Raw genomic sequence first — 16481 nt, forward strand, 5'->3', positions numbered from 1 at the left:
CTTCTGCGTTTTTTTTTTTTTACTGTGTTTTGTTTTAAAAAAAAACTTGACTGATTAAGACCAAACAAATTGGGTATAAGTTCAAATACTTTGAGTTATTTAGTAATAATAATTTAACTAATTTAATAGGTTATAATTTTAATTTACAAATTTATTAGATTAATCTAGGCTTTACTGTATAAAACTTACTATATATTGATAGCTGTGTGTCCTCCTTTGTATCCTTCAAAGATGTCTGGCTTCACAGAAGTGTGTGAAGGTTTCTGATTCTGTGTTGGGGAAAGCACATTACAATTTAAAGTTCCTAGTGATTTTGTGTCTATTCAGTTCTAAGGTTCTCAGTGTTAAAGAAGTCTCCATGCTACCTTTTTCATAAGGAACCTTATGTTGAAAAAATAAAAATTGACAATTTTTGAAGATTCATATGCATTTCACAATATTTTCAACCAATATCTTCTTATACACATGTCTGTCTATCCATCTATCTGCCTGTCCATCTGTCCATCCATCCGTCCATCCATCCCTCTCTATCTATCTATCTATCCATCCATCCATGTATCTGTCTTCTATCTCATCTATATCATAGGGTATATCTACATCTATATGTATATTTATAGTTGTGAAAATGTTATTCAATACAAACACTTGTGGTTTCACCTGTGTACAAAAATTATGTTTTAAAGCCACAAGGAGAGTAAATGAAATGCACGTGTCACTTTGCCAGATGACATGTGCCTTAGAATATTCACATCACAATAGTCCTTCAGCCTGACAACTACAGAATCCTCAGACTTCAGTAGTTTTCTAGCCACTGTAGTCACCAGTTTGGTGTCTAGAGGCAGGAAGGCAAACGAAAATTTCACATTGTTTGATAAGTTCTTCATCGCAGGCTCTACTAAAAAGGTATATATTTATATAATTTGATTCTCATGATAGACTTATGGTATCATGAAGTGTTTTGTCTTGATTATTCAAGATCATATGAGATAACTCAACTCATCAGTGGTTTCTTGATAGGGTAATCATTGTAGCAATATTCAGTACCAATCTTCTACAGAAACAAAGTTATCACATGGAGAGGGGTATATTTTGTGCTACACAGGAGAATAATTTCTGTAAAGTTTTAAAAACTGTACAAGTTAGAAGTGAGGATTATTTTATGCTCAATCCAATTACTTTCCCCCCCTGGCTGTAGATTTTTATTTTAAGAAACTGGTAAATCTAACGCACAATCTAAGAATTCTCTGGTTTTTAAGAAATTGTTATTGTTTCCAACACACATTGTGCCCTTTGGAATCTAATGCTCAGAATTTAACACTGACTCAGATGAGACATGCACAACTTTCATGACATGGTCATTAACTTAAAATTTTGTTCATGAAGCTGAGGTATTACTATTTTTTAAACATATCTTTACAATACTGCTTGATGTGTGTGATGGCAACTATTGTCTGTTCTCCTTTTGATTCATGAGAGTCTTAAGTCCTTTCTAAGTGAAAGCTATGACATTTCTGTACATATTCTTTGAAAGATGTAACATATATTGTGGGATGAATTATAGTCACTTGAGTAACTATATATTTTAAATATCCAAACAGAAAGAGCAGGGCACAATAAAGAAACCACCAAAACAGAAGCCACTCCCTTATTATAGGGAACAATTTTATTATGAATAAGAGAGAAAAATGTTCAGAGGCACACGAAAAACCAGAATATAGAAAACAGAAACAGGCTTGACCAAGTCTGGGAAAAGACAAGGAAGACTATCAGAAGAGAGAATGGAGATAGCTTGGTCACGGAAAAGGACTCACAAAGAGAGGAAGGGGATTATAGCACATGTTAGGAGTTAGTATAGTGAAGAAGGGGATGAGGTGTTGGAAAATGTCTGTAACCTAGATGTGGGATTTTAAATTTATACCAAGTATGATTACCCCCTTCAAGAATAAAGAAGGTCAGAATGGAAATTGATATCCTAATATGAACAAGTCAATGGAGAGCCATATGTCCCTTTTGCCAAAGTCAGGGGAAATGTCCACCTTTGCTAGACAAGACCAATTTCACAAATTTTTTGATGAATGCTTGTATTTTTCATTTTTCCTTTTATTGTTCTTGCTGGTTTTTTTGTTTGTAACTATCAGGAATCTTTCTTTCTTGTATCTTGAACTGGATTGAGATGGCAATTGAGATAACCTGATTATTTTCAACACATCTACTGTTGGGAGCGGCTAAAGATGGCACTGACATCTAGTGGTCGTTTGTGGTATACAACCATTATAGCCGTGTCCCTGGCCTTCCTCTGGCATTTACAAGGCCAGGGTGATATGCATGCTAATAAGGTATCTCATACTGCACCAATCCCCAGAGGACAAGTTTACAGCCACTGTCTGTCTTGTATTTAAGGCAAGTGCCTTTGTTCCTCGGGGCCCCCATATCAGCAATTAGGTGTTCCTACAATAAAGGCTGTTGAGAAAAATCCGGCGGTGTTGCGTCTTCCTTGCTGGTCAGGGTGGGCGAAACAATCTACAATGTTAGCTCACAAAGGTTTAGTTATAGCATTTTCTCAGAGTATCATATCTGATATGTGACATAATATATATCTACATTAGGATTTATCAAAGTTTCAAAAAATCAATTATAAAGTAGCAATGCAATAATTTTATTGGAGGGTATCACTGCAAGTTTAGGAACTGCATTAAAGTGTTGTAGCATTTAGAGTTTGAGAACCATTGTTCTATATCCTACCAACTACACTTCTTCAAACTATTCCCATGACACTTCTGAAAAGGGTCCCACTTCTGAAAAGATCCTACTTCTTCAATACATTCCCAATAGTTCCCTTCATCCATGACATAGTTTCTGTTACATTTTAAAGCTGTCTATAGCTCAACAGAATCATGCTTGGAAAACTGAGTCTGCATTTTAACTCTGTTCGCCCTTTGAACTACAGTATGAACATTGGTTTTTAACTTATCCACTGAACACTTGTTCTCTAGGTGGAGCTCTGCATCAGGAGAATTTTTTTTTTCTCCATATGGACACGACTAAGGAGGAAGATGTAGGAGAAGAAAATCGAACCATGGTTTGTCAAGGTGCTGCGGTTATCCGAAGAGGCTAGAAAAGAAAGAAACGATATCTGACCTTGTTCAATGACATTTTGGTGGTATCCAGTAAACTGTAAGTATATGCATCATGCTTTCCTTACTATAAGAGGCTACTCAGTGGAAAGACCTTAAGGTACAAAACTGTGTATAACTTCCTTTATTTTTGAGATTATAATTACTTTACATTCTCCTTCTTTTTCCTCTTCCATGTCCTTCCACATCCTTCCATATACCCCTCCTTGTTCTCTTTTGAAATCATGGCTTTCTGGGGTTTTTTTATTACTCATTCTTACTCATTATTTTGTATGTAAGCTAACATAAGATACACATATATAATAGATATTCATGGTACAGTTTCTAAGTACTTAAATATAACCTACTCAGTCAGTATAATATTGCTTGTATTTGTGTTTTCAGGAATGTGTATTTGGTATTAGATAGGCAATCTAATTGACAATCCTAGGGGAGATTTCTCTTACTCTCAAGTTTCCTTAGTGGCATATACTTCTTTGAGTAGGGTTGATGCTTACTGGACTACTCCTATATATTTCTCAATTTGTTTTGACACATTCTTTAGGCACATTTAAAAAATTAATTAATTAAGTTACCACTCTGCTGTTTGAATCTGGTGAAAGATTAGCGACAAGCTACCAAGGAGACAGTTATGCAGGCATGTGCCCACATTTCTAGCATTTTTTAAAAACTAACTTAGGAGTATTACAACTGGTAATGAGAGCCCTGTGAACACATTTAGTGACACATTTCTCTAAATAAAATATTAAACTCCTGATAAGCAGGAGCCTTCTTGCTTGGTGTTTACAAATAGATTACAGAAGCAAGATTGTTGGTCATAAGGAGCTACACATGTAAACCTCCTGACCTCATAGCTTCCAGATTAGCATGAAGAGATAGGAAGCAGCTTCTATCTCTCCACTATCAAGGGAAACTGCTGGCACTAAGTCTTGCTTGGTGATTCTGCAGACACTAGAGAAAACTGTTGTGATTGAATGAAACTGTGTACTTGGTTATATTAGAATGTATGGCCATAGAGATGTTTTCTGGGACCACATCATGTATAATCTCCACTACTTATGATCACAGCCTTCTAGAATATGTGATGCTGGTATTGATACTATCAAGTAAATATCTTAAGTGGTGTTCTCATAAGTACATAAATTTATCAGACAGACATCAATAAAATAGTCTATTCCATTTTTTGGGGGGGCAGGGGTTAAATTTTCTGATCATCAGTGAATCATTTTCCAGAAGATCCATTTCACAGATTGTGAGAAAAATAAAATATTCAGGTGAGAGTTCTTCTATACATTATAAATACACCAACTGGGTATGTTTTTCTTGCAACCCTGATCAGTCATGTAAGCTCCTTCACAGAAAATGGTAATTAGTGTCTGAGGCAGGCTGAAAATAAAAGAATGGACTGGGTGTCTGTCAATCTGTCCATCTTTCTTGTTTTTTTTTTTTTTTTTTTTTGGTACAGAGCTCCTTTTCTTTCCACAGTGGGAAATCTTCACATTTTATATTAAAAGATAGTAATCAACTCATCAGAAATGTAAAAAGAAATAAACTGATCATTTGCCATATAAGTGTAGTTGATGGAAGGAAGTAAACCTAAGTTTGTGCTGAGAATAAAGGAAACGGAAATGGTTGGTTTCTTAAAGGCAGTACATATGATCGCTTCTGTCATGTTGCAATTGTAATTAAAACTATTTTTAGATTCTCATTCACATTATGGAAAGAAGTTTATCAAGTTTATAAGGAGTGATTATTGTTATTTCCATTTTCAAGGAAGATTATCTCTTATCAGACATTGGAATTAGAAGTTTCAGGTTCAAACATTTCTTGGAAATTTTATACATATGTTTAAATGGTGAATATAAAATGTAAATATAAATATCTCATTATTGAGACATGTGTGTATGTATATCTTGAAGTACATGTTGCACGATGGCTTGTATTTTAACTATAGTATGTTACATTAGATTATATGAGGAATCTTTCTTTGTAGTGCAATTAGTCTTCCCATGTTTTAAATATTAAAGGTTTATATACAGGATTTTTGAACCATGATTTATTCTTGTGATATTCTGTCCCCTGAATTTGAGAGGGAGTCATTATCTTCAGTTATCTAGCCACATATTAGCACACGAGTATCAGAAGGAAAGTTCAATACCTAGGTTTACACAGCAAATGCACCATCCATCATTTAAAAATGCAAAAAAAATCATGAGTGTGGGGAGGAGATCTGTCAGGAGATAGAATGGAAGGAGAAAGTGACAAAAACAATCATCAAATGCATTGTATTTTAATGTAGAATTCTCAAAGAGCAAATTACTCAGAAAAAGAATGACAAAAGGATAAAATTTATGCTTCAAAGATTATTGTTTCTTAAAAACACTTCTAATAATACCAGAATGCTTGATAGGAAGACATTATTCTAATTATTTGGCTAAATTATTGGAAAAAATGATTGCCTTTTTGGTTACTTGTGTGATATATAATTTGCGGGTTTTCTACAGGAGCTACTAGAATGAGGTTATTGAATATTTTAGTACAGGGAGATAGACAACAGAAAATTTTACTAAGTCAAACAATATTTTTGTTTATATTCTGGAAAGATTTTTCCATGTAATTAATTAAAATAAAAAATCTTGAAATAATTTCCTTTGTGTATTATGGGAAAAAAAACAAAGCAAAATAGTTACTCGTTAACTAAATCCAGGTAAGAATTATTGATACAGGTGGCTTTCTGTAAGTGCCGCTGTGCTTAGATTTAGCAATGGATGTGTCCTTTTTTGCTCTGGGGCAGGAAGAACTTGGTTTTACCACAACACCAACTACAATGCAAATTAAACTAACAGATATTTGATTCTCTTTATAGAAATAAGAAATTTAAGATAAAACATGTCATTCCATTGGCTACCCTGTGGATTGGTGATGAAGTGGACGCATTCAGATCAGACAACACTGCTGCTTCCAAGTCCATTTACCTATACTGGCCGATGGGACATGTTGTTGCCACCTTTCGGTAAGACCTAGAGTTCGGACCTGTGATCACAAGATGATAACTTCAGAAATTGTGGGTCAAATTAATGGAGTGTAATTCACTTCCCAGTGAATGAGTATATTCATTCTAATATTCTCCAATTAGAAAACAAAAATCAGGCTATGGTTATTGGTGACCATTGAAGAGTGTGTATCTATCTAGTAACTCCTTTCACCAAATGCTTTCATCATCCCAAAATGTTTGCAAAAATAGAGTCAATTTTAGTCTAATTGTATACAGGATGCCAACTCAACTTTCCGCCTTCTATCATGATCCTAGATTTTTCTATACTCTTCATTATATCCATTTCCACATGTACGTAGGTGCTTTACGGTTTTTTGTTTTGTTTTTGTTTTTTTGTTTTGTTGTTTGTTTGGGTTTTTTCTTCTCCTTATATTTTTATTTGTTCAGGTTAGAGATTGCAGTTTAATTTCTGCTTGTCATTTCCTTAAGATCTACAAATTCTGCTCCCATATTAGTCCAGAACCTATCATCGTCTCCCACGAAGAAAGAGAGCATTCTTCTTCAAAAGGAGGGAGGGCAAGGCCAGGCAGTTCCCCAGAAAGCAAGAGCGGATAACTCCCCACAAGGGAGAGGGCATGAGGACTAGCTTGATGGTTCTACTCCAAGGGAAACCCAGATAAACACTGGCAAATGCAGGACACTGGGGTATTCTCAAGTTGTCCCCACTTCCTGTTTAGCATTCTAGGGTATGGAAACCTGCAGGATATACAGAACCAGTACAGCACTGAACAGAATCTGATGGCAGCATGAAGAAGCCAAGAAAGGCGCTGCCTGGCAGTCCTCAGGCCTCCTTGACTCCCGCACAACAGGTTCTGTGTCCAGGTGTGCCTCCATGATCACACAGGTTATGCAGAAGTTTGCTAAGCATCAAAAGGAGAGCCATTTGCGTCACAGGACTGCAGAACAAGGTTCCCAAGAACAATATGACTAAAATACGAGGACCTGTTGTGCTCAAGCAGGTCCTAAGAGGCGGACCCCAAGGTCTGCAAGCTGTCTTGGACATCAGTGCTATCTTTGCCATCACTGCCACTGTCACCTCTAGCCAGGTTCTCCTGCTGATAGGCCTCTTCGGAACCAGGAAGTGTGCTATCCTGATTCTCCTTGGAACCAAAAACGACATATCTGCCTTTCTTCAGCTCCAGTTGCCTTCTCAGCTCATCTGCCATCTGTGAGAGATCTCGCTTCAGAGCATATGCATCTTCGCCATCTGCATAGTACTTGGGCTCCACCTCACTAACCTGGAAGTTCAGGGTGCTGGAACAGAGGTGCAAGGCTGCTCAGTTGCTCTTCCTGGCATGCAGGGAGACATACTTTGCACTGAAGTCCTCTATCATGGCCTGGGAGGCCTGGTCCATTAGCTTCTTGGCCAGGCCAAAGCTTAGGTGGCAGCGCTTCACAGCCAGTGGGGTGATGTGTCCATGAGGGATGCTATCAGGATCCTCTTCCATTTTGGCCAGAACATAACCCACAATCTTCCCAACCTCATCCTCAGCAATGTAGGAGAGCTGGGCCACGAGAGGCCATGATAGTAGTACTTCATCTGGTAGTTCTCGGGCAGGCAGAGCAGGTTGCAGTGCTGTATGTTTGTCAGGTCATATGGCCGAGCCCAGCAGATGCTCATATTGGCGGCAGAAAAGCCTATCAGACTCGGGAGAATCAGAGAGGACGCCACAGAGCACAAGCGACACCAGAATCATTTGCTTTAAGACACCTGGGTTATCCAAACGGAACTCATACGAGATGAGGAAGATCTCTCACTATTTTCCATTTCGTTTCGGCGATGCTGTACAGAACTTTGTATATCTTCATGCAAGTGGGGTCCTAGTCGTGTCCAAAGTAAATGATGACCACGCAGTCCTCCTCTGAAAGGATTGGCCGGTCTACCTACCAGCCATTGTGTAGATGCGGAAGCATGTACAACACTTTGGACGCGCTTGCACAGCATGACCTCGCGAGCTACCTCTAACCTCGTGTGAGCCCACAGGGCCGGACCAATGGGCAAAGCACCAGTGTGCTTTATGTTTTGATCTTCGATGTTCAAGACTCCACAAGATCCATGGGGCAGGACAGAGGTGCATTGTCCTAGAAGAATGTGAACAAGACAAGGTCTTATTTATCCTAGACATTCTTCTTCCCAAAATGATCTGATTTTATCTGTGTCTTAAAAGTACACAGATCTATCTCTTCCCAATAATATTGTGTAGTATAATTAAATTTGAAAAATACTTTATATACTCCCACATTTTCTTAAAAATTAGTATTTAATTGAATGATGAAAAGTTACTCATGCAATACTCAAGTATTTGAATGTCTCTGCAGAAGAATATCACTGGTTTTTATAGTCAATTAAAAAGGACTGGTGTCATTAGACCATCAGAGTCAGGTATAATTTTCAGAGTTCAGGAAAATTTCAAATTTGCATTCTAATCTTTCATGAGAAGATGTGCTCATGGCATATTGATATTATATTGAGTGTAGTTGATGGAATCACAGGGATTGTGTAGCGTGTGCCTTCTGCTCTAATCAAACATACACCAAAATTCAAATTTTTTTCCACATGAAAAGTTCATGCATACTCCATATTTGGGCTCTTTTCATTCTTCTATCCAAATTCTTAGTGTCATTACACAGTTGACTCAAATAACACAAAAACAAGTTTTATGAGCATTCTAGGCTCTGTGACTTTGCTCTTTACATGGAAAAGCATTTGTCATAGACTCTGACAAAGAGAAGATCACCTTTTGTTCTCTGAATGTTTTCTATTCCTCTGGTAAAATCTCAAAAGTTTGTTATTTAATACTTAGGGTTTCTCTCTTATCAAATATGAGAAATATTATATTTAGGGATGGTAAAGTGTCACATGACAGCACGGCAGTACAAAAATTAGGTCAGTTAGAGGTGGAATCGTGTAGAGACTGCCAAATATACCTATACCATAATTGATGACCACAGACATAAGATATTTTTATGCATAATAACCTTAAAAATCTTACCATTTATCATGACTCTAATATTTTTCAATTTCACAGTTCCATGGAACAGACCATTTGGTGGTATTTCTTTCTACAAAGATATTTTACTTTTGTTAATATTTTAATTCCTTGGTGATATAGGAATGGTAGTATGTGCTTTGATATATATGTATATATATATATATATACACATTTGATAATCTGTCTCGAAATCAGTTGTTAATTAGATGGTCAATGGAAAATGCTTTGCATTCTCTTGTCCATTCCTTATTTTATTTAATTTGGTGGAAGTTCTGCATTTATTATTTCCTCTTCGTATTAGAGTAAACAGTACTCTCAAGTCTTATTTTAAGTTCCACTAAGTAGATGTCACTCTATCATACACATTCCAACCATCTGCTGCTTCCTCCTTTGAGGTCAAGCAAATTTCTATTCTTCTGTCTGTTTCAGGCACATCATTTTGAGGACTGGCTATACTACTTAGGTCAATGTGTTATTACCTGACTATATCTGTTTCTGAAACATTTTTTGAGTATTCACCAGTCAAATAATGAATATTGCTGAACTTATTTTCTTATATTGAAAGCTAAGATGATTCTGAAAAAATATTGACAGGGATTAGCTTGAAATATGCTCCTAATTAATCTTGCTGTATTATATATTTTTGTTGCATTTCACAGATCCATTCGTGAAGCCAAGAAACACAACAAAATGCAACTTCCCATGCGGATATTCACTGAGAACATTGCAGGCTGTGACACTGTATGTGAATACAAAACCAAAACTAATATTCCATGTTCATGACTAGGAGAGAGACAGTTTGTAAAGTAATGGAAGATGGAGACATAAGAAGAGCATGGATGGGGAGAGCAGGACAGAGGGAGAGAGGGACAGAGGGACAGAGAGACTGAGGGAGAGAATTTAGACAGTATTGTGTGGAACTAATTAAATTATTTTACATTAAATTATATTAAATTATATCTGTAGTCAATGCAGACATAGGACTCTCATATGTGATGTGTTGAGAGCAACATGAAACAAGACTGATTCATGTACTAGAGATCCAAAAAGAGGAAATACTTTTTGTTATATCACTGAAAATTGAACCAAATATTTCCAACAGCATATATTTCCAAGTGGAGTATTATTAGTACAATTAAACTGCCCCCTCCTGAGTCCTTATTGCTTATATCTTAACTGTGTGTTGTTTCCTCTATTCCTTATTCATTTTAAAATATTTATGTCTAGTAAGCAATTTTTATTTTATATTATCATAAAGCATTATTGATATACCTAAGTGTTATAACCATAACACTCCATACCTAAGTGTTCAATGATATGTTAGCTCTTTATCTCCATTCCTAAGTGTTCAATGATATATTAGCTCTTCATCTCCATTCTGTGCTCTTTCTCTAAGTCTCTTACTATGCATCCTTATACCTTCCTCTGAATTCCAGCTACAAAGTCATGGCTTTCATCCTCATGTTTATTAGCATAATCTAGTCATGAGGGTATCTTTGCATGTGTCTTCTGTTCAGAAATTACCTTTACAAATTTAACAGTGGTGTGTGTGTGTGTGTGTGTGTGTGTGTGTGTGTGTGTGTTCATCTTTGTGTATGGTGTTTAGGATAAAACTCACAACCTCACAATACTATACAGTAGTTCTATCATTGAGATAAACATAAATATCTATTGAATAATTGTCTATTTTTCTCAGGCTTATATTATTGTTCACTTTCCAGTATTGGGTTTAGTGCAGATCAAAAATTTAACTACTATGTAACATGTAGAGCATTGAAGACATTTTCTACTGTAAAGCAGAATAGACTGTGACTCAGGGATCACCACCTCTCTGCCTTTCATAAATGCTAATGGGTACACCTAGAGTCAGTGTTCTAACATGTCACTGTGGACACTGCACTAGACTTACAAAGGGCACTATAATGAAGATATTTTAGATCACCAAGCAATTTGTTACTCATACCAGGTCCACGTTACACAAAACAGTAACTAAAAATAGTATAAAATAGATTTTGAGTCAGTGACATAAATCAGGGAACACTCATTAGCTTGGCTGAACCATATGTGTCCTCAGGACAGAGAAGAGCAGAAGAGCAGAACGTCCCATAGGGAAATGTTCTCATGCCTCTGTTGTTTGACTTTAGCTGGGGCAAATGCTAAGCGTTGTACACTTTTGTGACTTAGATCCATTTGCTTTAACATGAACATTTTTACTAATTCTCTCCCATGACTCTAGTGCTTTAATATTTTATCCTACCATAATTATTAAAAACCTTTCATGTAGTTCAGAAGATTGGTAATAGACAATTGTAACTTTTATTCATGTTATATGTTTATATCCTTTTTGTCTTTGAAGAGATATTATCAGATCATCAAAACATTCTTCTACCTTTCTTAGATATCTTCCCTTATTTTCTTTCTTCATATTCTCTAGTCAGTATTCAGAAATAATTCTTCATATATATATTTTATATATATATATCAATTTTTAGTAGTTTTTATTGATTTTTTTGTTTATACTTTAGCCTTTTCTTTTATCGTTTGAAAATTCTTTGAATCATCAATGTATTTCATTACACTTAAGATAAACCTGTAAAGTTTTTCTATGGATAAATTAGGAAAATGTTTTAATCCTATTTTTATATTAGGATTTTTCCACCTAATTTTTGTTTTTTCTTTATTCTTAAGATTGAATGTAGATCTCTCAGACACTGCTTATATTTTAAAATAGATAGATGCAGATGATTTTAGAATTATCTTTATTTGATAATTTCATGTAAGTATAGAAATGCCAAATCACCTGCACAATCACAAGATATCCCGAAACCTTTCCCTATATTCATGTTCTTTTCTTTTCTTGACTTTACTAATTACCAATGTATAAAATATTGACTTTTGGTCTTACCACTGTATAGAAAACAACTGCACTGTCCTCATGAGTCAATGCTTATGCCATGGCTGGGGGACAGCATTTGACTACATGCCTCCATGATTTTAGTAATCTGTTTTAAAATTTATACCTTGTTAGTGATAGTATCACCTCACTGTTGCACATTTAGTCTATTAATATGTAATTTCAATATTTACAGTTATTATTTCTATCTGAAGATATAGGCAAATATATTTACATTAAACATTTTTTTATTTGTCTTTGAAAAATTAAAACATTTTATTCCTCATAGAAGGAGCATGTGAACTATCCTAAGGTTGATATTCTCTCTTAAGAATTGTTTACCTTTCTGTGGTTCATCATGAGTCAAGAAATATTTTAGCATATATAATAAAACTACCAGTTCCATTTTAGTTTTCATGCTTTGAAAATGTTATTTGTAGAAATATTTTATTTAAAAAGTCTCTTTGTCTTGAAATCTGCTTTACAAACAAAATCACCATCAGAAAGAGATGTACACATCTTTGCAACTATTAATTAGACATTAATATGTTTCTAATGCTCTGAAAACAAAATGTTTACAGTAATGTGAATTAAAGTCCCATGTGAATTATTACTCTATCTCATGTGCAGAATTCTTTATAATAAAACTTTGTTGTCTTAATATTATACGAATGTTTTCAGACATTCATCAAAATATCAGAAGCTTTATTTTTCATTAAATGTTCTATGCTTACCGTGTGTGTGTCTGTCTCTGTGTGTGTGTGTGTCTGTCTCTCTCTCTCTGTGTGTGTGTGTGTGTGTGTGTGTGTGTGTATGTGTGTTCCTATGAGTATGTGGTTTATGAATATATGTACATATTTCAATGTGCCATATTGGTGTAATAAGGAAACTTGCAGGTGATTATTTCCTTCTGGCATGTATGATTTCTGAGCCCTGATCTATATTTTCACCCATAGGTAATTAATTTTGCATTCTGAACAAAACCTTAAATTTGTTCCTTTCTTGTTACATTCCAACCACAAGATCAGAGCTGTTTTTTTTTTCATATTCTAAGATGCTTTTGCATAATTGTTAGCCTCTGCATAAGAAGATACAAAGTCAGTTAGTGTAAGTTGTCCTTTTCATAAAATTCTACTAAGCTGACATGTAACATTGGGGTCTTGGATTGTGAGGAGCTGTCCGAGGAGCTGTCCTCACATATGTGAGGAGCTGTCCTCACAAACTCCATTACAAGATGGCACCGGCATCCGGCAGAACGTACCTAGTAAAAAGGGCAATACGCAGGCGCCTGGTAACTTCCCTACTCAAAGGGACACGTACGTTTTGGTACGTCATCTGGCATAATTGGCAGCGACCAGTCAGAGAGTGACACGTCCTAGGCGAGGATAGTTTCCTATATAAGGGACGGTTATTCCTCACTCGGCGTCTCCACATTGTAAGCTTATGCTCTCCCTCTCAAGACGCATTAAAGCTTTTCTGTAGTAGGATCCTGTGTGTGCCGCGTCGTTCCTGCTGGCGAAACGTAGCGCGGGACATTGGATGAATCATCAAAAGCACTCAAACATACACACAAACACACACACACGCACACATACACACACACACTCACACACACATGCAAACACACCACAGACACAGACACACTCACTCATATTATTTTCAAAGTAATAGATTATGCATAGCAGTTGATTAATAAAAAGTAAAAATTAAAAAATAATGAATGAAACCTTTGTAAAAGAGATGGCTTGTGAAGTGGTTTTCTTAGGTTTGGGTTCATGGTTGTTATGGATAGGGAGAGAGCACATGTGCTGTGTTTCTCATTTAAGGGACTGTTTCTTAGATACTTACAATCCTCATCAAAGATAACTGATAATATAGATACTAACTTCATAAAAATATACTTATGTACTCACTGTCTGGTTATTTATTAGATTTCCAGTACATCAGTGGTTTCTTGTCCGATTACTGTGCTTTGATTTCATGCTATATTCTTGCTGCTGTCTTCCTTGGTCTCTGGAGCAGATCCTAAATGTGAGAGGCAGTAGAGAGCTAATAGTACAAGTACCTTGTTTTTTCCTGGGAGTGTTAAGAAATGGGGTCTTGTTTCTAATATATTCATTTTGGATACCTAGATCTATCACCATAAAAGAATTCAACACTCTATATCTGTATGCCATCTAAGTATTTACAAACCCTGATATGATATGCTCACTAATTTTAATTTTTATAAAAATAATTGTGCTGCTTCCCAACCTCATTTTCCTAGAACTGTGCATATGAAGCACATGGAAGTAAGGCTGTAATGATGGAAGTCCAGTTGGAGAGGAAGCAAACGTCTCTGCTCTCTTTTTAAGTGACCTCCCTGACTACGTTCTGCCATAATGAAAGAGAAATCAGGATGCTGAGCTCTAGCACCCATGGCTTCTCAGTCACCCTTTATCATACACAACCTGTTACAGTTATGTTTGATTTTTCAATACCCAAGAACTAAATTCTAATATAAATATGTTAGACTGAGTGTCTTCCAGACTTAGCCTATGGGAAGAAAATGAGTTCTACATTAGAGGAGTTGTTACAGATTATAAATTGTAAATAATGATTAGATCATATTAATGTTGTATTCATGAGCTTTCAGGTTATTTTATAGCATTTTTCTCTCTGTGCATTCTGTAGCCTCTGTATGTAACAGCAACAAACTTTGATATGGTGAATGACATAATCAGCAAGTTACTACCAGTGATAAGAAAGCATGTAAGTTACTTTCAATCTATTTTGAGTTAAAATTGAATTTTGCTTTTGAGATTCACATATGTGGAAATGTGTAAATACAGATGAAATTTGATCATGATACATTTACAAATCATATTTTACAAATGGCTCCTTTTTTATTTTATTTGTTAGGTATAAATTTCTTCCTATCTTTTTTTTTTTATTAACTTGAGTATTTCTTATATACATTTCGAGTGTTATTCCCTTTCCCGGTTTCCAGACAAACATCCCCCTCCCCCTCCCCTTCCAATTGGGTGGTCCCCTCCCCACCCTCCCCCCATTGCTGCCCTCCCCCCAAAAGTCTAGTTCACTGGGGGTTCAGTCTTAGCAGGACCCAAGGCTTCCCCTTCCACTGGTGATCTTACTAGGATATTCAATGCTACCTATGAGGTCAGAGTCCAGGGTCAGTCCATGTATAGTCTTTAGGTAGTGGCTTAGTCCCTAGAAGCTCTGGTTGCTTGGCATTGTTGTTCATATGGGGTCTCGAGCCCCTTCAAGCTTTCCAGGTCTTTCTCTGATTCCTTCAACGGGGGCCCTGTTCTCAGTTCAGTGGTTTGCTGCTGGCATTCGCCTCTGTATTTGCTGTATTCTGGCAGTGTCTCTCATGAGAGATCTACATCCGGATCCTGTCTGCCTGCATTTCTTTGCTTCATCCATCTTGTCTAATTGGGTGACTGAATATGTATAGGCCACATGTGGGGCAGGCTCTGAATGGGTGTTCCTTCTGCCTCTATTCTAAACTTTGCCTCCCTATACCCTCCCAAGGTTATTCTTGTTCCTCTTTTAAAGAAGAAGTGAAGCATTCACATTTTGATCATCCGTCTTGAGTTTCATGTGTTCTAGGCATCTAGGGTATTTCAAGCATTTGGGCTAATATCCACTTATCAGTGAGTGCATACGCTGTGTGTTTTACTGTGATTGGGTTATCTCACTCAGGATGATATTTTCCAGTTCCAACCATTTGCCTATGAATTTCATAAAGTCATTGTTTTGATAGCTGAGTAATATTCCATTGCGTAGATGTACCACATTTTCTCTATCCATTCCTCTGTTGAAGGGCATCTGGGTTCTTTCCAGCTTCTGGCTATTATAAACAAGGCTGCTATGAACATAGTGGAGCATGTGTCTTTGTTATATGTAGGGACATTTTTGGGTATATGCCCAAGAGAGGTATAGCTGGGTCCTCAGGTAGTTCAATGTCCAATTATCTGAGGAATCTCCAGACTGATTTCCAGAATGGTTGTACCAGTCTGCAATCCCAACAACAATGGCAGAGTGTTCCTCTTTCTCCACATCCTCACCAGCATTTGCTGTCACATGAGTTTTTGATCTTAGCCATTCTCACTGGTTTGAGGTAAAATCTCAGGGTTGTTTTGATTTGCATTTCCCTTATGACTAAAGATGTTGAACATTTCTTTGGGTGTTTCTCAGCCATTCAACATTCCTCAGCTGTGAATTCTTTGTTTACCTCTGAACCCCATTTTTAATAGGGTTATTTGTCTCCCTGTGGTCTAACTTCTTGAGTTCTTCATCTATTTTGGATATAAGGCCTCTATCTGTTGTAGGATTGGTAAAGATCTTTTCCCAATCTGTTGGTTGCCGTTTTGTCCTAACCACAGTGTCCTTTGCCTTACAGA

The 16481-nt window shown here is 36.4% G+C and overlaps 1 protein-coding gene and 3 pseudogenes across 2 annotated transcripts in view; 2 read left to right on the plus strand and 2 right to left on the minus strand.

Moving 5' to 3' along the window:
* The window catches only part of LOC147995335 (uncharacterized), a 305835-nt gene that overhangs the window by 221861 nt on the left and 67493 nt on the right, over nucleotides 1–16481 (plus strand). The window lies entirely within an intron of this gene.
* LOC134486038 (N-alpha-acetyltransferase 11-like) lies at nucleotides 7152–7888 on the minus strand (annotated as a pseudogene).
* On the minus strand, nucleotides 7890–8106 carry LOC134486031 (thioredoxin-like protein 4A; annotated as a pseudogene).
* The window catches only part of Ralbp1-ps4 (ralA binding protein 1, pseudogene 4), a 31647-nt pseudogene continuing 23326 nt past the window's right edge, over nucleotides 8161–16481 (plus strand).

The sequence above is a fragment of the Rattus norvegicus genome, chromosome 3 (genome assembly GCF_021556685.1).
Source record: "Rattus norvegicus strain SHRSP/BbbUtx chromosome 3, alternate assembly SHRSP_T2T, whole genome shotgun sequence".
NCBI classification, from domain to species: domain Eukaryota; kingdom Metazoa; phylum Chordata; class Mammalia; order Rodentia; family Muridae; genus Rattus; species Rattus norvegicus.